At 49.3% G+C, this 22,194-nt stretch overlaps 1 protein-coding gene across 1 annotated transcript in view; it reads left to right on the forward strand.

The window, feature by feature from the left end:
* The window catches only part of LOC123995914 (solute carrier family 2, facilitated glucose transporter member 12-like), a gene marked incomplete at its 5' end in the record, with an annotated part of 38,186 nt that overhangs the window by 14,601 nt on the left and 1,391 nt on the right, over window positions 1-22,194 (forward strand).

Raw genomic sequence — 22,194 nt, forward strand, 5'->3', positions numbered from 1 at the left:
AACAGTCAAAGATCTTTAGTCACCACCCAGAACATCTACCTAGTTCCTAGACGTACACCCCCACACACACCAGGGCCCATAGGGAAACAGTCAAAGATCTTTAGTCACCACCCAGAACATCTACCTAGTTCCTAGACGTAAACCCCCACACACACCAGGGCCCATAGGGAAACAGTCAAAGATCTTTAGTCACCACCCAGAACATCTACCTAGTTCCTAGACGTAAACCACCACACACACCAGGGCCCATAGGGAAACAGTCAAAGATCTTTAGTCACCACCCAGAACATCTACCTAGTTCTTAGACGTACACCCCCACACACACCAGGGCCCATAGGGATTACTGAAACAGTCAAAGATCTTTAGTCACCACCCATAACATCTACCTAGTTCCTAGACGTACACCCCCACACACACCAGGGCCCATAGGGATTAGGGAAACAGTCAAAGATCTTTAGTCACCACCCAGAACATCTACCTAGTTCCTAGACATACACCCCCACACACACCAGGGCCCATAGGGATTAGGGAAACAGTCAAAGATCTTTATTCACCACCCAGAACATCTACCTAGTTCCTAGACGTAAACCCCCCACACACACCAGGGCCCATTAGGGAAACAGTCAAAGATCTTTAGTCACCACCCAGAACATCTACCTAGTTCCTAGACGTAAACCCCCACACACACCAGGGCCCATAGGGAAACAGTCAAAGATCTTTAGTCACCACCCAGAACATCTACCTAGTTCCTAGACGTAAACCCCCACACACACACCAGGGCCCATAGGGAAACAGTCAAAGATCTTTAGTCACCACCCAGAACATCTACCTAGTTCCTAGACGTAAACCCCCACACACACCAGGGCCCATAGGGAAACAGTCAAAGATCTTTAGTCACCACCCAGAACATCTACCTAGTTCCTAGACGTACACCCCCACACACACCAGGGCCCATAGGGATTAGGGAAACAGTCAAAGATCTTTAGTCACCACCCAGAACATCTACCTAGTTCCTAGACGTAAACCCCCACACACACCAGGGCCCATAGGGATTAGGGAAACAGTCAAAGATCTTTAGTCACCACCCAGAACATCTACCTAGTTCCTAGACGTAAACCCCCAGACACACCAGGGCCCATAGGGATTAGGGAAACAGTCAAAGATCTTTAGTCACCACCCAGAACATCTACCTAGTTCCTAGACATACACCCCCCACACACCAGGGCCCATAGGGAAACAGTCAAAGATCTTTAGTCACCACCCAGAACATCTACCTAGTTCCTAGACGTAAACCCCCACACACACCAGGGCCCATAGGGATTAGGAAACAGTCAAAGATCTTTAGTCACCACCCAGAACATCTACCTAGTTCCTAGACATACACCCCCACACACACCAGGGCCCATAGGGATTAGAGAAACAGTCAAAGATCTTTAGTCACCACCCAGAACATCTACCTAGTTCCTAGACGTAACCCCCACACACACCAGGGCCCATAGGGAAACAGTCAAAGATCTTTAGTCACCACCCAGAACATCTACCTAGTTCCTAGACGTAAACCCCCCACACACCAGGGCCCATAGGGAAACAGTCAAAGATCTTTAGTCACCACCCAGAACATCTACCTAGTTCCTAGACGTAAACCCCCACACACCAGGGGAGGGAAACAGTCAAAGATCTTTAGTCACCACCCAGAACATCTACCTAGTTCCTAGACGTACACCCCCACACACACCAGGGCCCATAGGGATTAGGGAAACAGTCAAAGATCTTTAGTCACCACCCAGAACATCTACCTAGTTCCTAGACGTACACCCCCACACACACCAGGGCCCATAGGGATTAGGGAAACAGTCAAAGATCTTTAGTCACCACCCAGAACATCTACCTAGTTCCTAGACGTAAACCCCCAGACACACCAGGGCCCATAGGGATTAGGGAAACAGTCAAAGATCTTTAGTCACCACCCAGAACATCTACCTAGTTCCTACACATACACCCCCCCACACACCAGGGCCCATAGGGAAACAGTCAAAGATCTTTAGTCACCACCCAGAACATCTACCTAGTTCCTAGACGTAAACCCCCACACACACCAGGGCCCATAGGGATTAGGGAAACAATCAAAGATCTTTAGTCACCACCCAGAACATCTACCTAGTTCCTAGATGTACACCCCCACACACACCAGGGCCCATAGGGATTAGGAAACAGTCAAAGATCTTTAGTCACCACCCAGAACATCTACCTAGTTCCTAGATGTACACCCCCACACACACCAGGGCCCATAGGGATTAGGGAAACAGTCAAAGATCTTTAGTCACCACCCAGAACATCTACCTAGTTCCTAGACGTAAACCCCACACACACCAGGGCCCATAGGGATTAGGGAAACAGTCAAAGATCTTTAGTCACCACCCAGAACATCTACCTAGTTCCTAGACGTAAACCCCCACACACACCAGGGCCCATAGGGAAACAGTCAAAGATCTTTAGTCACCACCCAGAACATCTACCTAGTTCCTAGACATACACCCCCCACACACCAGGGCCCATAGGGAAACAGTCAAAGATCTTTAGTCACCACCCAGAACATCTACCTAGTTCCTAGACGTAAACCCCCCCACACACCAGGGCCCATAGGGAAACAGTCAAAGATCTTTAGTCACCACCCAGAACATCTACCTAGTTCCTAGACATACACCCCCACACACACCAGGGCCCATAGGGATTAGAGAAACAGTCAAAGATCTTTAGTCACCACCCAGAACATCTACCTAGTTCCTAGACGTAAACCCCCACACACACCAGGGCCCATAGGGATTAGGGAAACAGTCAAAGATCTTTAGTCACCACCCAGAACATCTACCTAGTTCCTAGACGTACACCCCCACACACACCAGGGCCCATAGGGATTAGGGAAACAATCAAAGATCTTTAGTCACCACCCAGAACATCTACCTAGTTCCTAGATGTACACCCCCCACACACACCAGGGCCCATAGGGATTAGGGAAACAGTCAAAGATCTTTAGTCACCACCCAGAACATCTACCTAGTTCCTAGATGTACACCCCCACACACACCAGGGCCCATAGGGATTAGGGAAACAGTCAAAGATCTTTAGTCACCACCCAGAACATCTACCTAGTTCCTAGACGTAAACCCCCACACACACCAGGGCCCATAGGGATTAGGGAAACAGTCAAAGATCTTTAGTCACCACCCAGAACATCTACCTAGTTCCTAGACGTAAACCCCCAGACACACCAGGGCCCATAGGGATTAGGGAAACAGTCAAAGATCTTTAGTCACCACCCAGAACATCTACCTAGTTCCTAGACATACACCCCCCACACCAGGGCCCATAGGGAAACAGTCAAAGATCTTTAGTCACCACCCAGAACATCTACCTAGTTCCTAGACGTAAACCCCCACACACACCAGGGCCCATAGGGATTAGTGAAACAGTCAAAGATCTTTAGTCACCACCCAGAACATCTACCTAGTTCCTAGACATACACCCCCACACACACCAGGGCCCATAGGGATTAGAGAAACAGTCAAAGATCTTTAGTCACCACCCAGAACATCTACCTAGTTCCTAGACGTACACCCCCACACACACCAGGGCCCATTAGGGAAACAGTCAAAGATCTTTAGTCACCACCCAGAACATCTACCTAGTTCCTAGACGTAAACCCCCACACACACCAGGGCCCATAGGGGGAAACAGTCAAAGATCTTTAGTCACCACCCAGAACATCTACCTAGTTCCTAGACGTAAACCCCCACACACACACGGGCCCATAGGGATTAGGGAAACAGTCAAAGATCTTTAGTCACCACCCAGACCATCTACCTAGTTCCTAGACATACACCCCCCCACACACCAGGGCCCATAGGGAAACAGTCAAAGATCTTTAGTCACCACCCAGAACATCTACCTAGTTCCTAGACGTAAACCCCCACACACACCAGGGCCCATAGGGAAACAGTCAATGATCTTTAGTCACCACCCAGAACATCTACCTAGTTCCTAGACGTAAACCCCCACACACACCAGGGCCCATAGGGAAACAGTCAAAGATCTTTAGTCACCACCCAGAACATCTACCTAGTTCCTAGACGTAAACCCCCCCACACACCAGGGCCCATAGGGAAACAGTCAAAGATCTTTAGTCACCACCCAGAACATCTACCTAGTTCCTAGACATACACCCCCACACACACCAGGGCCCATAGGGATTAGGGAAACAGTCAAAGATCTTTAGTCACCACCCAGAACATCTACCTAGTTCCTAGACGTACACCCCCACACACACCAGGGCCCATGGGGATTAGGGAAACAGTCAAAGATCTTTAGTCACCACCCAGAACATCTACCTAGTTCCTAGACGTAAACCCCCACACACACCAGGGCCCATAGGGATTAGGGAAACAGTCAAAGATCTTTAGTCACCACCCAGAACATCTACCTAGTTCCTAGACGTAAACCCCCACACACACCAGGGCCCATAGGGATTAGGGAAACAGTCAAAGATCTTTAGTCACCACCCAGAACATCTACCTAGTTCCTAGATGTACACCCCACACACACCAGGGCCCATAGGGATTAGGGAAACAGTCAAAGATCTTTAGTCACCACCCAGAACATCTACCTAGTTCCTAGACGTACACCCCCACACACACCAGGGCCCATAGGGAAACAGTCAAAGATCTTTAGTCACCACCCAGAACATCTACCTAGTTCCTAGACGTAAACCCCCCCACACACCAGGGCCCATAGGGAAACAGTCAAAGATCTTTAGTCACCACCCAGAACATCTACCTAGTTCCTAGACGTAAACCCCCACACACACCAGGGCCCATAGGGATTAGTGAAACAGTCAAAGATCTTTAGTCACCACCCAGAACATCTACCTAGTTCCTAGACATACACCCCCACACACACCAGGGCCCATAGGGATTAGAGAAACAGTCAAAGATCTTTAGTCACCACCCAGAACATCTACCTAGTTCCTAGACGTACACCCCCACACACACCAGGGCCCATAGGGAAACAGTCAAAGATCTTTAGTCACCACCCAGAACATCTACCTAGTTCCTAGACGTAAACCCCCACACACACCAGGGCCCATAGGGAAACAGTCAAAGATCTTTAGTCACCACCCAGAACATCTACCTAGTTCCTAGACGTAAACCACCACACACACCAGGGCCCAGGGAAACAGTCAAAGATCTTTAGTCACCACCCAGAACATCTACCTAGTTCTTAGACGTACACCCCACACACACCAGGGCCCATAGGGATTAGGAAACAGTCAAAGATCTTTAGTCACCACCCAGAACATCTACCTAGTTCCTAGACGTAAACCCCCACACACACCAGGGCCCATAGGGATTAGGGAAACAGTCAAAGATCTTTAGTCACCACCCAGAACATCTACCTAGTTCCTAGACGTAAACCCCCACACACACCAGGGCCCATAGGGATTAGGGAAACAGTCAAAGATCTTTAGTCACCACCCAGAACATCTACCTAGTTCCTAGACATACACCCCCCCACACACCAGGGCCCATAGGGAAACAGTCAAAGATCTTTAGTCACCACCCAGAACATCTACCTAGTTCCTAGACGTAAACCCCCACACACACCAGGGCCCATAGGGATTAGGGAAACAGTCAAAGATCTTTAGTCACCACCCAGAACATCTACCTAGTTCCTAGACGTAACCCCCCACACACACCAGGGCCCATAGGGATTAAGAAACAGTCAAAGATCTTTAGTCACCACCCAGAACATCTACCTAGTTCCTAGACGTAAACCCCCACACACACCAGGGCCCATAGGGAAACAGTCAAAGATCTTTAGTCACCACCCAGAACATCTACCTAGTTCCTAGACGTAAACCCCCACACACACCAGGGCCCATAGGGAAACAGTCAAAGATCTTTAGTCACCACCCAGAACATCTACCTAGTTCCTAGACGTAAACCACCACACACACCAGGGCCCATAGGGAAACAGTCAAAGATCTTTAGTCACCACCCAGAACATCTACCTAGTTCTTAGACGTACACCCCCACACACACCAGGGCCCATAGGGATTAGTGAAACAGTCAAAGATCTTTAGTCACCACCCATAACATCTACCTAGTTCCTAGACGTACACCCCCACACACCAGGGCCCATAGGGAAACAGTCAAAGATCTTTAGTCACCACCCAGAACATCTACCTAGTTCCTAGACGTAAACCCCCACACACACCAGGGCCCATTAGGGAAACAGTCAAAGATCTTTAGTCACCACCCAGAACATCTACCTAGTTCCTAGACGTAAACCCCCACACACACCAGGGCCCATAGGGAAACAGTCAAAGATCTTTAGTCACCACCCAGAACATCTACCTAGTTCCTAGACGTACACCCCACACACACCAGGGCCCATAGGGATTAGTGAAACAGTCAAAGATCTTTAGTCACCACCCAGAACATCTACCTAGTTCCTAGACATACACCCCCACACACACCAGGGCCCATAGGGATTAGGGAAACAGTCAAAGATCTTTAGTCACCACCCAGAACATCTACCTAGTTCCTAGACGTAAACCCCCCACACACCAGGGCCCATAGGGAAACAGTCAAAGATCTTTAGTCACCACCCAGAACATCTACCTAGTTCCTAGACGTAAACCCCCACACACACCAGGGCCCATAGGGAAACAGTCAAAGATCTTTAGTCACCACCCAGAACATCTACCTAGTTCCTAGACGTACACCCCCACACACACCAGGGCCCATAGGGATTAGGGAAACAGTCAAAGATCTTTAGTCACCACCCAGAACATCTACCTAGTTCCTAGACATACACCCCCACACACACCAGGGCCCATAGGGATTAGGGAAACAGTCAAAGATCTTTAGTCACCACCCAGAACATCTACCTAGTTCCTAGACGTAAACCCCCACACACACCAGGGCCCATAGGGAAACAGTCAAAGATCTTTAGTCACCACCCAGAACATCTACCTAGTTCCTAGACGTAAACCCCCACACACACACCAGGGCCCATAGGGAAACAGTCAAAGATCTTTAGTCACCACCCAGAACATCTACCTAGTTCCTAGACGTAAACCCCCACACACACCAGGGCCCATAGGGAAACAGTCAAAGATCTTTAGTCACCACCCAGGGTAAACCCCCACACACACCAGGGCCCATAGGGAAACAGTCAAAGATCTTTAGTCACCACCCAGAACATCTACCTAGTTCCTAGACGTAAACCCCCACACACACCAGGGCCCATAGGGAAACAGTCAAAGATCTTTAGTCACCACCCAGAACATCTACCTAGTTCCTAGACATACACCCCCCACACACCAGGGCCCATAGGGATTAGGGAAACAGTCAAAGATCTTTAGTCACCACCCAGAACATCTACCTAGTTCCTAGACGTACACCCCCACACACACCAGGGCCCATGGGGATTAGGGAAACAGTCAAAGATCTTTAGTCACCACCCAGAACATCTACCTAGTTCCTAGACGTAAACCCCCACACACACCAGGGCCCATAGGGATTATGGAAACAGTCAAAGATCTTTAGTCACCACCCAGAACATCTACCTAGTTCCTAGACGTAAACCCCCACACACACCCAGGGCCCATAGGGATTAGGGAAACAATCAAAGATCTTTAGTCACCACCCAGAACATCTACCTAGTTCCTAGATGTCCACCCCCACACACACCAGGGCCCATAGGGAAACAGTCAAAGATCTTTAGTCACCACCCAGAACATCTACCTAGTGCCTAGACGTAAACCCCCACACACACCAGGGCCCATATGGAAACAGTCAAAGATCTTTAGTCACCACCCAGAACATCTACCTAGTTCCTAGACGATTAGGGAAACAGTCAAAGATCTTTAGTCACCACCCAGAACATCTACCTAGTTCCTAGACATACACCCCCACACACACCAGGGCCCATAGGGATTAGGGAAACAGTCAAAGATCTTTAGTCACCACCCAGAACATCTACCTAGTTCCTAGACGTACACCCCCACACACACCAGGGCCCATGGGGATTAGGGAAACAGTCAAAGATCTTTAGTCACCACCCAGAACATCTACCTAGTTCCTAGACGTAAACCCCCACACACACCAGGGCCCATAGGGATTAGGGAAACAGTCAAAGATCTTTAGTCACCACCCAGAACATCTACCTAGTTCCTAGACGTAAACCCCCACACACACCAGGGCCCATAGGGAAACAGTCAAAGATCTTTAGTCACCACCCAGAACATCTACCTAGTTCCTAGACGTAAACCCCCACACACACCAGGGCCCATAGGGAAACAGTCAAAGATCTTTAGTCACCACCCAGAACATCTACCTAGTTCCTAGACGTAAACCCCCACACACACCAGGGCCCATAGGGAAACAGTCAAAGATCTTTAGTCACCACCCAGAACATCTACCTAGTTCCTAGACGTAAACCCCCACACACCAGGGCCCATAGGGATTAGGGAAACAGTCAAAGATCTTTAGTCACCACCCAGAACATCTACCTAGTTCCTAGACGTAAACCCCCACACACACCAGGGCCCATAGGGATTAGGGAAACAGTCAAAGATCTTTAGTCACCACCCAGAACATCTACCTAGTTCCTAGACATACACCCCCACACACACCAGGGCCCATAGGGATTAGGGAAACAGTCAAAGATCTTTAGTCACCACCCAGAACATCTACCTAGTTCCTAGACGTACACCCCCACACACACCAGGGCCCATAGGGATTAGGGAAACAGTCAAAGATCTTTAGTCACCACCCAGAACATCTACCTAGTTCCTAGATGTAAACCCCCACACACACCAGGGCCCATAGGGATTAGGGAAACAGTCAAAGATCTTTAGTCACCACCCAGAACATCTACCTAGTTCCTAGACGTAAACCCCCACACACACCAGGGCCCATAGGGATTAGGGAAACAGTCAAAGATCTTTAGTCACCACCCAGAACATCTACCTAGTTCCTAGACGTAAACCCCCACACACACCAGGGCCCATAGGGAAACAGTCAAAGATCTTTAGTCACCACCCAGAACATCTACCTAGTTCCTAGACGTAACCCCCCACACACACCAGGGCCCATAGGGAAACAGTCAAAGATCTTTAGTCACCACCCAGAACATCTACCTAGTTCCTAGACGTAAACCCCCACACACACCAGGGCCCATAGGGAAACAGTCAAAGATCTTTAGTCACCACCCAGAACATCTACCTAGTTCCTAGACGTAAACCCCCACACACACCAGGGCCCATAGGGATTAGGGAAACAGTCAAAGATCTTTAGTCACCACCCAGAACATCTACCTAGTTCCTAGACGTAAACCCCCCACACACCAGGGCCCATAGGGATTAGGGAAACAGTCAAAGATCTTTAGTCACCACCCAGAACATCTACCTAGTTCCTAGACATACACCCCCACACACACCAGGGCCCATAGGGATTAGGGAAACAGTCAAAGATCTTTAGTCACCACCCAGAACATCTACCTAGTTCCTAGACGTACACCCCCACACACACCAGGGCCCATAGGGATTAGGGAAACAGTCAAAGATCTTTAGTCACCACCCAGAACATCTACCTAGTTCCTAGACGTAAACCCCCACACACACCAGGGCCCATAGGGATTAGGGAAACAGTCAAAGATCTTTAGTCACCACCCAGAACATCTACCTAGTTCCTAGACGTAAACCCCCACACACACCAGGGCCCATAGGGATTAGGGAAACAGTCAAAGATCTTTAGTCACCACCCAGAACATCTACCTAGTTCCTAGACGTACACCCCCACACACACCAGGGCCCATAGGGATTAGGGAAACAGTCAAAGATCTTTAGTCACCACCCAGAACATCTACCTAGTTCCTAGACGTAAACCCCCACACACACCAGGGCCCATAGGGATTAGGAAACAGTCAAAGATCTTTAGTCACCACCCAGAACATCTACCTAGTTCCTAGACGTAAACCCCCACACACACCAGGGCCCATAGGGATTAGGGAAACAGTCAAAGATCTTTAGTCACCACCCAGAACATCTACCTAGTTCCTAGACGTACACCCCCACACACACCAGGGCCCATAGGGATTAGGGAAACAGTCAAAGATCTTTAGTCACCACCCAGAACATCTACCTAGTTCCTAGACGTAAACCCCCACACACACCAGGGCCCATAGGGATTAGGGAAACAGTCAAAGATCTTTAGTCACCACCCAGAACATCTACCTAGTTCCTTAAACCCCCACACACACCAGGGCCCATAGGGAAACAGTCAAAGATCTTTAGTCACCACCCAGAACATCTACCTAGTTCCTAGACGTAACCCCCACACACACCAGGGCCCATAGGGAAACAGTCAAAGATCTTTAGTCACCACCCAGAACATCTACCTAGTTCCTAGACGTAAACCCCCACACACACCAGGGCCCATAGGGAAACAGTCAAAGATCTTTAGTCACCACCCAGAACATCTACCTAGTTCCTAGACGTAAACCCCCACACACCAGGGCCCATAGGGATTAGGGAAACAGTCAAAGATCTTTAGTCACCACCCAGAACATCTACCTAGTTCCTAGACGTAAACCCCCACACACACCAGGGCCCATAGGGATTAGGGAAACAGTCAAAGATCTTTAGTCACCACCCAGAACATCTACCTAGTTCCTAGACATACACCCCCACACACACCAGGGCCCATAGGGATTAGGGAAACAGTCAAAGATCTTTAGTCACCACCCAGAACATCTACCTAGTTCCTAGACGTACACCCCCACACACACCAGGGCCCATAGGGATTAGGGAAACAGTCAAAGATCTTTAGTCACCACCCAGAACATCTACCTAGTTCCTAGACGTAAACCCCCACACACACCAGGGCCCATAGGGAAACAGTCAAAGATCTTTAGTCACCACCCAGAACATCTACCTAGTTCCTAGACGTAACCCCCCACACACACCAGGGCCCATAGGGAAACAGTCAAAGATCTTTAGTCACCACCCAGAACATCTACCTAGTTCCTAGACGTAAACCCCCACACACACCAGGGCCCATAGGGAAACAGTCAAAGATCTTTAGTCACCACCCAGAACATCTACCTAGTTCCTAGACGTAAACCCCCACACACACCAGGGCCCATAGGGATTAGGGAAACAGTCAAAGATCTTTAGTCACCACCCAGAACATCTACCTAGTTCCTAGACGTAAACCCCCACACACACCAGGGCCCATAGGGATTAGGGAAACAGTCAAAGATCTTTAGTCACCACCCAGAACATCTACCTAGTTCCTAGACATACACCCCCACACACACCAGGGCCCATAGGGATTAGGGAAACAGTCAAAGATCTTTAGTCACCACCCAGAACATCTACCTAGTTCCTAGACGTACACCCCCCACACACCAGGGCCCATAGGGATTAGGGAAACAGTCAAAGATCTTTAGTCACCACCCAGAACATCTACCTAGTTCCTAGACGTAAACCCCCACACACACCAGGGCCCATAGGGATTAGGGAAACAGTCAAAGATCTTTAGTCACCACCCAGAACATCTACCTAGTTCCTAGACGTAAACCCCCACACACACCAGGGCCCATAGGGATTAGGAAACAGTCAAAGATCTTTAGTCACCACCCAGAACATCTACCTAGTTCCTAGACGTAAACCCCCACACACACCAGGGCCCATAGGGAAACAGTCAAAGATCTTTAGTCACCACCCAGAACATCTACCTAGTTCCTAGACGTAACCCCCCACACACACCAGGGCCCATAGGGAAACAGTCAAAGATCTTTAGTCACCACCCAGAACATCTACCTAGTTCCTAGACGTAAACCCCCACACACACCAGGGCCCATAGGGATTAGGGAAACAGTCAAAGATCTTTAGTCACCACCCAGAACATCTACCTAGTTCCTAGACGTACACCCCCCCACACACCAGGGCCCATAGGGAAACAGTCAAAGATCTTTAGTCACCACCCAGAACATCTACCTAGTTCCTAGACGTAAACCCCCACACACACCAGGGCCCATAGGGATTAGGAAACAGTCAAAGATCTTTAGTCACCACCCAGAACATCTACCTAGTTCCTAGACGTACACCCCCACACACACCAGGGCCCATAGGGATTAGGAAACAGTCAAAGATCTTTAGTCACCACCCAGAACATCTACCTAGTTCCTAGACGTAAACCCCCACACACACCAGGGCCCATAGGGATTAGGGAAACAGTCAAAGATCTTTAGTCACCACCCAGAACATCTACCTAGTTCCTAGACGTAAACCCCCACACACACCAGGGCCCATAGGGATTAGGGAAACAGTCAAAGATCTTTAGTCACCACCCAGAACATCTACCTAGTTCCTAGACGTAAACCCCCACACACACCAGGGCCCATAGGGAAACAGTCAAAGATCTTTAGTCACCACCCAGAACATCTACCTAGTTCCTAGACGTAAACCCCCCCACACACACCAGGGCCCATAGGGAAACAGTCAAAGATCTTTAGTCACCACCCAGAACATCTACCTAGTTCCTAGACGTAAACCCCCACACACACCAGGGCCCATAGGGATTAGGGAAACAGTCAAAGATCTTTAGTCACCACCCAGAACATCTACCTAGTTCCTAGACATACACCCCCCACACACCAGGGCCCATTAGGGAAACAGTCAAAGATCTTTAGTCACCACCCAGAACATCTACCTAGTTCCTAGACGTAAACCCCCACACACACCAGGGCCCATAGGGAAACAGTCAAAGATCTTTAGTCACCACCCAGAACATCTACCTAGTTCCTAGACATACACCCTCCCACACACCAGGGCCCATAGGGAAACAGTCAAAGATCTTTAGTCACCACCCAGAACATCTACCTAGTTCCTAGACGTAAACCCCCACACACACCAGGGCCCATAGGGATTAGGGAAACAGTCAAAGATCTTTAGTCACCACCCAGAACATCTACCTAGTTCCTAGACGTACACCCCCACACACACCAGGGCCCATAGGGGGAAACAGTCAAAGATCTTTAGTCACCACCCAGAACATCTACCTAGTTCCTAGACGTAACCCCCACACACACCAGGGCCCATAGGGAAACAGTCAAAGATCTTTAGTCACCACCCAGAACATCTACCTAGTTCCTAGATGTAAACCCCACACACACCAGGGCCCATAGGGATTAGGGAAACAGTCAAAGATCTTTAGTCACCACCCAGAACATCTACCTAGTTCCTAGACATACACCCCGCACACACCAGGGCCCATAGGGAAACAGTCAAAGATCTTTAGTCACCACCAAGAACATCTACCTAGTTCCTAGACGGCCCATAGGGATTAGGGAAACAGTCAAAGATCTTTAGTCACCACCCAGAACATCTACCTAGTTCCTAGACGTAAACCCCCACACACACCAGGGCCCATAGGGAAACAGTCAAAGATCTTTAGTCACCACCCAGAACATCTTCCTAGTTCCTAGACGTAAACCCCCACACACACCAGGGCCCATAGGGAAACAGTCAAAGATCTTTAGTCACCACCCAGAACATCTACCTAGTTCCTAGACATACACCCCCACACACACCAGGGCCCATAGGGATTAGGGAAACAGTCAAAGATCTTTAGTCACCACCCAGAACATCTACCTAGTTCCTAGACGTAAACCCCCACACACACCAGGGCCCATGGGGATTAGGGAAACAGTCAAAGATCTTTAGTCACCACCCAGAACATCTACCTAGTTCCTAGACGTAAACCCCCACACACACCAGGGCCCATAGGGATTAGGGAAACAGTCAAAGATCTTTAGTCACCACCCAGAACATCTACCTAGTTCCTAGACGTAAACCCCCACACACACCAGGGCCCATAGGGATTAGGGAAACAGTCAAAGATCTTTAGTCACCACCCAGAACATCTACCTAGTTCCTAGACGTACACCCCCACACACACCAGGGCCCATAGGGATTAGGGAAACAGTCAAAGATCTTTAGTCACCACCCAGAACATCTACCTAGTTCCTAGACGTACACCCCCACACACACCAGGGCCCATAGGGATTAGGGAAACAGTCAAAGATCTTTAGTCACCACCCAGAACATCTACCTAGTTCCTAGACGTAAACCCCCACACACACCAGGGCCCATAGGGATTAGGGAAACAGTCAAAGATCTTTAGTCACCACCCAGAACATCTACCTAGTTCCTAGACGTAAACCCCCACACACACCAGGGCCCATAGGGATTAGGGAAACAGTCAAAGATCTTTAGTCACCACCCAGAACATCTACCTAGTTCCTAGACGTAAACCCCCACACACACCAGGGCCCATAGGGAAACAGTCAAAGATCTTTAGTCACCACCCAGAACATCTACCTAGTTCCTAGACGTAAACCCCCACACACACCAGGGCCCATAGGGAAACAGTCAAAGATCTTTAGTCACCACCCAGAACATCTACCTAGTTCCTAGACGTAAACCCCACACACACCAGGGCCCATAGGGATTAGGGAAACAGTCAAAGATCTTTAGTCACCACCCAGAACATCTACCTAGTTCCTAGACGTACACCCCCACACACACCAGGGCCCTTTAGGGAAACAGTCAAAGATCTTTAGTCACCACCCAGAACATCTACCTAGTTCCTAGACGTAACCCCCCACACACACCAGGGCCCATAGGGAAACAGTCAAAGATCTTTAGTCACCACCCAGAACATCTACCTAGTTCCTAGACGTAAACCCCCACACACACCAGGGCCCATAGGGATTAGGGAAACAGTCAAAGATCTTTAGTCACCACCCAGAACATCTACCTAGTTCCTAGACATACACCCCCACACACCAGGGCCCATAGGGAAACAGTCAAAGATCTTTAGTCACCACCCAGAACATCTACCTAGTTCCTAGACGTAAACCCCCACACACACCAGGGCCCATAGGGAAACAGTCAAAGATCTTTAGTCACCACCCAGAACATCTACCTAGTTCCTAGACGTAAACCCCCACACACACCAGGGCCCATAGGGAAACAGTCAAAGATCTTTAGTCACCACCCAGAACATCTACCTAGTTCCTAGACGTAAACCCCCACACACACCAGGGCCCATAGGGAAACAGTCAAAGATCTTTAGTCACCACCCAGAACATCTACCTAGTTCCTAGACATACACCCCCACACACACCAGGGCCCATAGGGATTAGGGAAACAGTCAAAGATCTTTAGTCACCACCCAGAACATCTACCTAGTTCCTAGACGTACACCCCCACACACACCAGGGCCCATGGGGATTAGGGAAACAGTCAAAGATCTTTAGTCACCACCCAGAACATCTACCTAGTTCCTAGACGTAAACCCCCACACACACCAGGGCCCATAGGGATTAGGGAAACAGTCAAAGATCTTTAGTCACCACCCAGAACATCTACCTAGTTCCTAGACGTAAACCCCCACACACACCAGGGCCCATAGGGATTAGGGAAACAGTCAAAGATCTTTAGTCACCACCCAGAACATCTACCTAGTTCCTAGACAAACCCCCACACACACCAGGGCCCATAGGGATTAGGGAAACAGTCAAAGATCTTTAGTCACCACCCAGAACATCTACCTAGTTCCTAGACGTAAACCCCCCACACACCAGGGCCCATAGGGAAACAGTCAAAGATCTTTAGTCACCACCCAGAACATCTACCTAGTTCCTAGACGTAAACCCCCCACACACCAGGGCCCATAGGGATTAGGGAAACAGTCAAAGATCTTTAGTCACCACCCAGAACATCTACCTAGTTCCTAGACGTAAACCCCCACACACACCAGGGCCCATAGGGATTAGGGAAACAGTCAAAGATCTTTAGTCACCACCCAGAACATCTACCTAGTTCCTAGACGTAACCCCCACACACACCAGGGCCCATAGGGAAACAGTCAAAGATCTTTAGTCACCACCCAGAACATCTACCTAGTTCCTAGACGTAAACCCCACACACACCAGGGCCCATAGGGAAACAGTCAAAGATCTTTAGTCACCACCCAGAACATCTACCTAGTTCCTAGACGTAAACCCCCACACACACCAGGGCCCATAGGGATTAGGGAAACAGTCAAAGATCTTTAGTCACCACCCAGAACATCTACCTAGTTCCTAGACGTAAACCCCCACACACACCAGGGCCCATAGGGATTAGGGAAACAGTCAAAGATCTTTAGTCACCACCCAGAACATCTACCTAGTTCCTAGACATACACCCCCACACACACCAGGGCCCATAGGGATTAGGGAAACAGTCAAAGATCTTTAGTCACCACCCAGAACATCTACCTAGTTCCTAGACGTACACCCCCACACACACCAGGGCCCATAGGGATTAGGGAAACAGTCAAAGATCTTTAGTCACCACCCAGAACATCTACCTAGTTCCTAGACGTAAACCCCCACACACACCAGGGCCCATAGGGAAACAGTCAAAGATCCCCCAGAACATCTACCAGTTCCAGGTAACCCCCACACCATAGGGATTAGGGAAACAGTCAAAGATCTTTAGTCACCACCCAGAACATCTACCTAGTTCCTAGACGTAAACCCCCACACACACCAGGGCCCATAGGGAAACAGTCAAAGATCTTTAGTCACCACCCAGAACATCTACCTAGTTCCTAGACGTAAACCCCCACACACACCAGGGCCCATAGGGATTAGGGAAACAGTCAAAGATCTTTAGTCACCACCCAGAACATCTACCTAGTTCCTAGACGTAAACCCCCACACACACCAGGGCCCATAGGGATTAGGAAACAGTCAAAGATCTTTAGTCACCACCCAGAACATCTACCTAGTTCCTAGACATACACCCCCCACACACCAGGGCCCATAGGGATTAGGGAAACAGTCAAAGATCTTTAGTCACCACCCAGAACATCTACCTAGTTCCTAGACGTACACCCCCACACACCAGGGCCCATAGGGATTAGGGAAACAGTCAAAGATCTTTAGTCACCACCCAGAACATCTACCTAGTTCCTAGACGTAAACCCCCACACACCAGGGCCCATAGGGATTAGGAAACAGTCAAAGATCTTTAGTCACCACCCAGAACATCTACCTAGTTCCTAGACGTAAACCCCCACACACACCAGGGCCCATAGGGATTAGGGAAACAGTCAAAGATCTTTAGTCACCACCCAGAACATCTACCTAGTTCCTAGACGTAAACCCCCACACACACCAGGGCCCATAGGGAAACAGTCAAAGATCTTTAGTCACCACCCAGAACATCTACCTAGTTCCTAGGTAACCCCCACACACACCAGGGCCCATAGGGAAACAGTCAAAGATCTTTAGTCACCACCCAGAACATCTACCTAGTTCCTAGACGTAAACCCCCACACACACCAGGGCCCATAGGGATTAGGGAAACAGTCAAAGATCTTTAGTCACCACCCAGAACATCTACCTAGTTCCTAGACGTACACCCCCCACACACCAGGGCCCATAGGGATTAGGGAAACAGTCAAAGATCTTTAGTCACCACCCAGAACATCTACCTAGTTCCTAGACGTAAACCCCCACACACACCAGGGCCCATAGGGATTAGGGAAACAGTCAAAGATCTTTAGTCACCACCCAGAACATCTACCTAGTTCCTAGACGTACACCCCCACACACACCAGGGCCCATAGGGATTAGGGAAACAGTCAAAGATCTTTAGTCACCACCCAGAACATCTACCTAGTTCCTAGACGTAAACCCCCCACACACCAGGGCCCATAGGGATTAGGGAAACAGTCAAAGATCTTTAGTCACCACCCAGAACATCTACCTAGTTCCTAGACGTAAACCCCCACACACACCAGGGCCCATAGGGAAACAGTCAAAGATCTTTAGTCACCACCCAGAACATCTACCTAGTTCCTAGACGTAAACCCCCACACACACCAGGGCCCATAGGGATTAGGGAAACAGTCAAAGATCTTTAGTCACCACCCAGAACATCTACCTAGTTCCTAGACGTACACCCCCACACACACCAGGGCCCATAGGGATTAGGGAAACAGTCAAAGATCTTTAGTCACCACCCAGAACATCTACCTAGTTCCTAGACGTAAACCCCCACACACACCAGGGCCCATAGGGATTAGGAAACAGTCAAAGATCTTTAGTCACCACCCAGAACATCTACCTAGTTCCTAGACGTAAACCCCCACACACACCAGGGCCCATAGGGATTAGGGAAACAGTCAAAGATCTTTAGTCACCACCCAGAACATCTACCTAGTTCCTAGACGTAAACCCCCACACACACCAGGGCCCATAGGAAACAGTCAAAGATCTTTAGTCACCACCCAGAACATCTACCTAGTTCCTAGACGTAACCCCCACACACACCAGGGCCCATGGGAAACAGTCAAAGATCTTTAGTCACCACCCAGAACATCTACCTAGTTCCTAGACGTAAACCCCCCACACACCAGGGCCCATAGGGATTAGGGAAACAGTCAAAGATCTTTAGTCACCACCCAGAACATCTACCTAGTTCCTAGACATAACCCCCCACACACCAGGGCCCATAGGAAACAGTCAAAGATCTTTAGTCACCACCCAGAACATCTACCTAGTTCCTAGACGTAAACCCCCACACACACCAGGGCCCATAGGGATTAGGGAAACAGTCAAAGATCTTTAGTCACCACCCAGAACATCTACCTAGTTCCTAGACGTACACCCCCACACACACCAGGGCCCATAGGGATTAGGGAAACAGTCAAAGATCTTTAGTCACCACCCAGAACATCTACCTAGTTCCTAGACGTAAACCCCACACACACCAGGGCCCATAGGGAAACAGTCAAAGATCTTTAGTCACCACCCAGAACATCTACCTAGTTCCTAGACGTAAACCCCCACACACACCAGGGCCCATAGGGATTAGGGAAACAGTCAAAGATCTTTAGTCACCACCCAGAACATCTACCTAGTTCCTAGACGTAAACCCCCACACACACCAGGGCCCATAGGGATTGGGAAACAGTCAAAGATCTTTAGTCACCACCCAGAACATCTACCTAGTTCCTAGACGTAAACCCCCACACACACCAGGGCCCATAGGGATTAGGAAACAGTCAAAGATCTTTAGTCACCACCCAGAACATCTACCTAGTTCCTAGACGTAAACCCCCACACACACCAGGGCCCATAGGAAACAGTCAAAGATCTTTAGTCACCACCCAGAACATCTACCAGTTCCTAGACGTAACCCCCCCCACACCAGGGCCCATAGGGAAACAGTCAAAGATCTTTAGTCACCACCCAGAACATCTACCTAGTTCCTAGACGTAAACCCCCCACACCAGGGCCCATAGGGATTAGGGAAACAGTCAAAGATCTTTAGTCACCACCCAGAACATCTACCTAGTTCCTAGACATACACCCCCACACACCAGGGCCCATGGGGAAACAGTCAAAGATCTTTAGTCACCACCCAGAACATCTACCTAGTTCCTAGACGTAAACCCCCCACACACCAGGGCCCATAGGGATTAGGAAACAGTAAAAGATCTTTAGTCACCACCCAGAACATCTACCTAGTTCCTAGACGTACACCCCCCACACACCAGGGCCCATAGGGATTAGGAAACAGTCAAAGATCTTTAGTCACCACCCAGAACATCTACCTAGTTCCTAGACGTAAACCCCACACACACCAGGGCCCATAGGGAAACAGTCAAAGATCTTTAGTCACCACCCAGAACATCTACCTAGTTCCTGAGACGTAAACCCCCCACACACCAGGGCCCATAGGGATTAGGGAAACAGTCAAAGATCTTTAGTCACCACCCAGAACATCTACCTAGTTCCTAGACGTAAACCCCCCACACACCAGGGCCCAGGGAAACAGTCAAAGATCTTTAGTCAACACCCAGAACATCTACCAGTTCCTAGACGTAACCCCCACACACACCAGGGCCCATAGGAAACAGTCAAAGATCTTTAGTCACCACCCAGAACATCTACCTAGTTCCTAGACGTAAACCCCCACACACACCAGGGCCCATAGGTATTAGGGAAACAGTCAAAGATCTTTAGTCACCACCCAGAACATCTACCTAGTTCCTAGACATACACCCCCCCACACCAGGGCCCATAGGGAAACAGTCAAAGATCTTTAGTCACCACCCAGAACATCTACCTAGTTCCTAGACGTAAACCCCCACACACACCAGGGCCCATAGGGAAACAGTCAAAGATCTTTAGTCACCACCCAGAACATCTACCTAGTTCCTAGACGTAAACCCCCACACACACCAGGGCCCATAGGGAAACAGTCAAAGATCTTTAGTCACCACCCAGAACATCTACCTAGTTCCTAGACATACACCCCCACACACCAGGGCCCATGGGAAACAGTCAAAGATCTTTAGTCACCACCCAGAACATCTACCTAGTTCCTAGACGTAAACCCCCACACACCAGGGCCCATAGGGATTAGGGAAAAAGTCAAAGATCTTTAGTCACCACCCAGAACATCTACCTAGTTCCTAGACGTACACCCCCCACACACCAGGGCCCATAGGGATTAGGGAAAAAGTCAAAGATCTTTAGTCACCACCCAGAACATCTACCTAGTTCCTGATTACACCCCCACACACACCAGGGCCCATAGGGATTAGGGAAACAGTCAAAGATCTTTAGTCACCACCCAGAACATCTACCTAGTTCTAGACGTAAACCCCACACACACCAGGGCCCATAGGGATTAGGGAAACAGTCAAAGATCTTTAGTCACCACCCAGAACATCTACCTAGTTCCTAGACGGAAACCCCCACACACACCAGGGCCCATAGGGATTAGGAAACAGTCAAAGATCTTTAGTCACCACCCAGAACATCTACCTAGTTCCTAGACGTAAACCCCCACACACACCAGGGCCCATGGAAACAGTCAAAGATCTTTAGTCACCACCCAGAACATCTACCTAGTTCTAGACGTAACCCCCACACACACCAGGGCCCAGGGAAACAGTCAAGATCTTTAATCACCACCCAGAACATCTACCTAGTTCCTAGACGTAAACCCCCACACACACCAGGGCCCATAGGGATTAGGGAAACAGTCAAAGATCTTTAGTCACCACCCAGAACATCTACCTAGTTCCTAGACATACACCCCCCACACACCAGGGCCCATAGGGAAACAGTCAAAGATCTTTAGTCACCACCCAGAACATCTACCTAGTTCCCTAGACGTAAACCCCCACACACACCAGGGCCCATGGGAAACAGTCAAAGATCTTTAGTCACCACCCAGAACATCTACCTAGTTCCTAGACGTAAACCGCCACACACACCAGGGCCCATAGGGGAAACAGTCAAAGATCTTTAGTCACCACCCAGAACATCTTCCTAGTTCCTAGACGTAAACCCCCACACACACCAGGGCCCATAGGGAAACAGTCAAAGATCTTTAGTCACCACCCAGAACATCTACCTAGTTCCTAGACATACACCCCCACACACACCAGGGCCCATAGGGATTAGGGAAACAGTCAAAGATCTTTAGTCACCACCCAGAACATCTACCTAGTTCCTAGACGTAAACCCCCCACACACCAGGGCCCATGGGGATTGAAACAGTCAAAGATCTTTAGTCACCACCCAGAACATCTACCTAGTTCTAGACGTAAACCCCCACACACACCAGGGCCCATAGGGATTAGGAAACAGTCAAAGATCTTTAGTCACCACCCAGAACATCTACCTAGTTCCTAGACGTAAACCCCCACACACACCAGGGCCCATAGGGAAACAGTCAAAGATCTTTAGTCACCACCCAGAACATCTACCTAGTTCCTAGACGTAAACCCCCACACACACCAGGGCCCATAGGGATTAATTGAAACAGTCAAAGATCTTTAGTCACCACCCAGAACATCTACCTAGTTCCTAGACGTACCCCCACACCAGGGCCCATAGGGATTAGGGAAACAGTCAAAGATCTTTAGTCACCACCCAGAACATCTACCTAGTTCCTAGACGTACACCCCCACACACACCAGGGCCCATAGGGATTAGGGAAACAGTCAAAGATCTTTAGTCACCATCCAGAACATCTACCTAGTTCCT

This window comes from Oncorhynchus gorbuscha, linkage group LG14 (assembly GCF_021184085.1).
Source record: "Oncorhynchus gorbuscha isolate QuinsamMale2020 ecotype Even-year linkage group LG14, OgorEven_v1.0, whole genome shotgun sequence".
NCBI classification, from domain to species: Eukaryota; Metazoa; Chordata; class Actinopteri; order Salmoniformes; family Salmonidae; genus Oncorhynchus; species Oncorhynchus gorbuscha.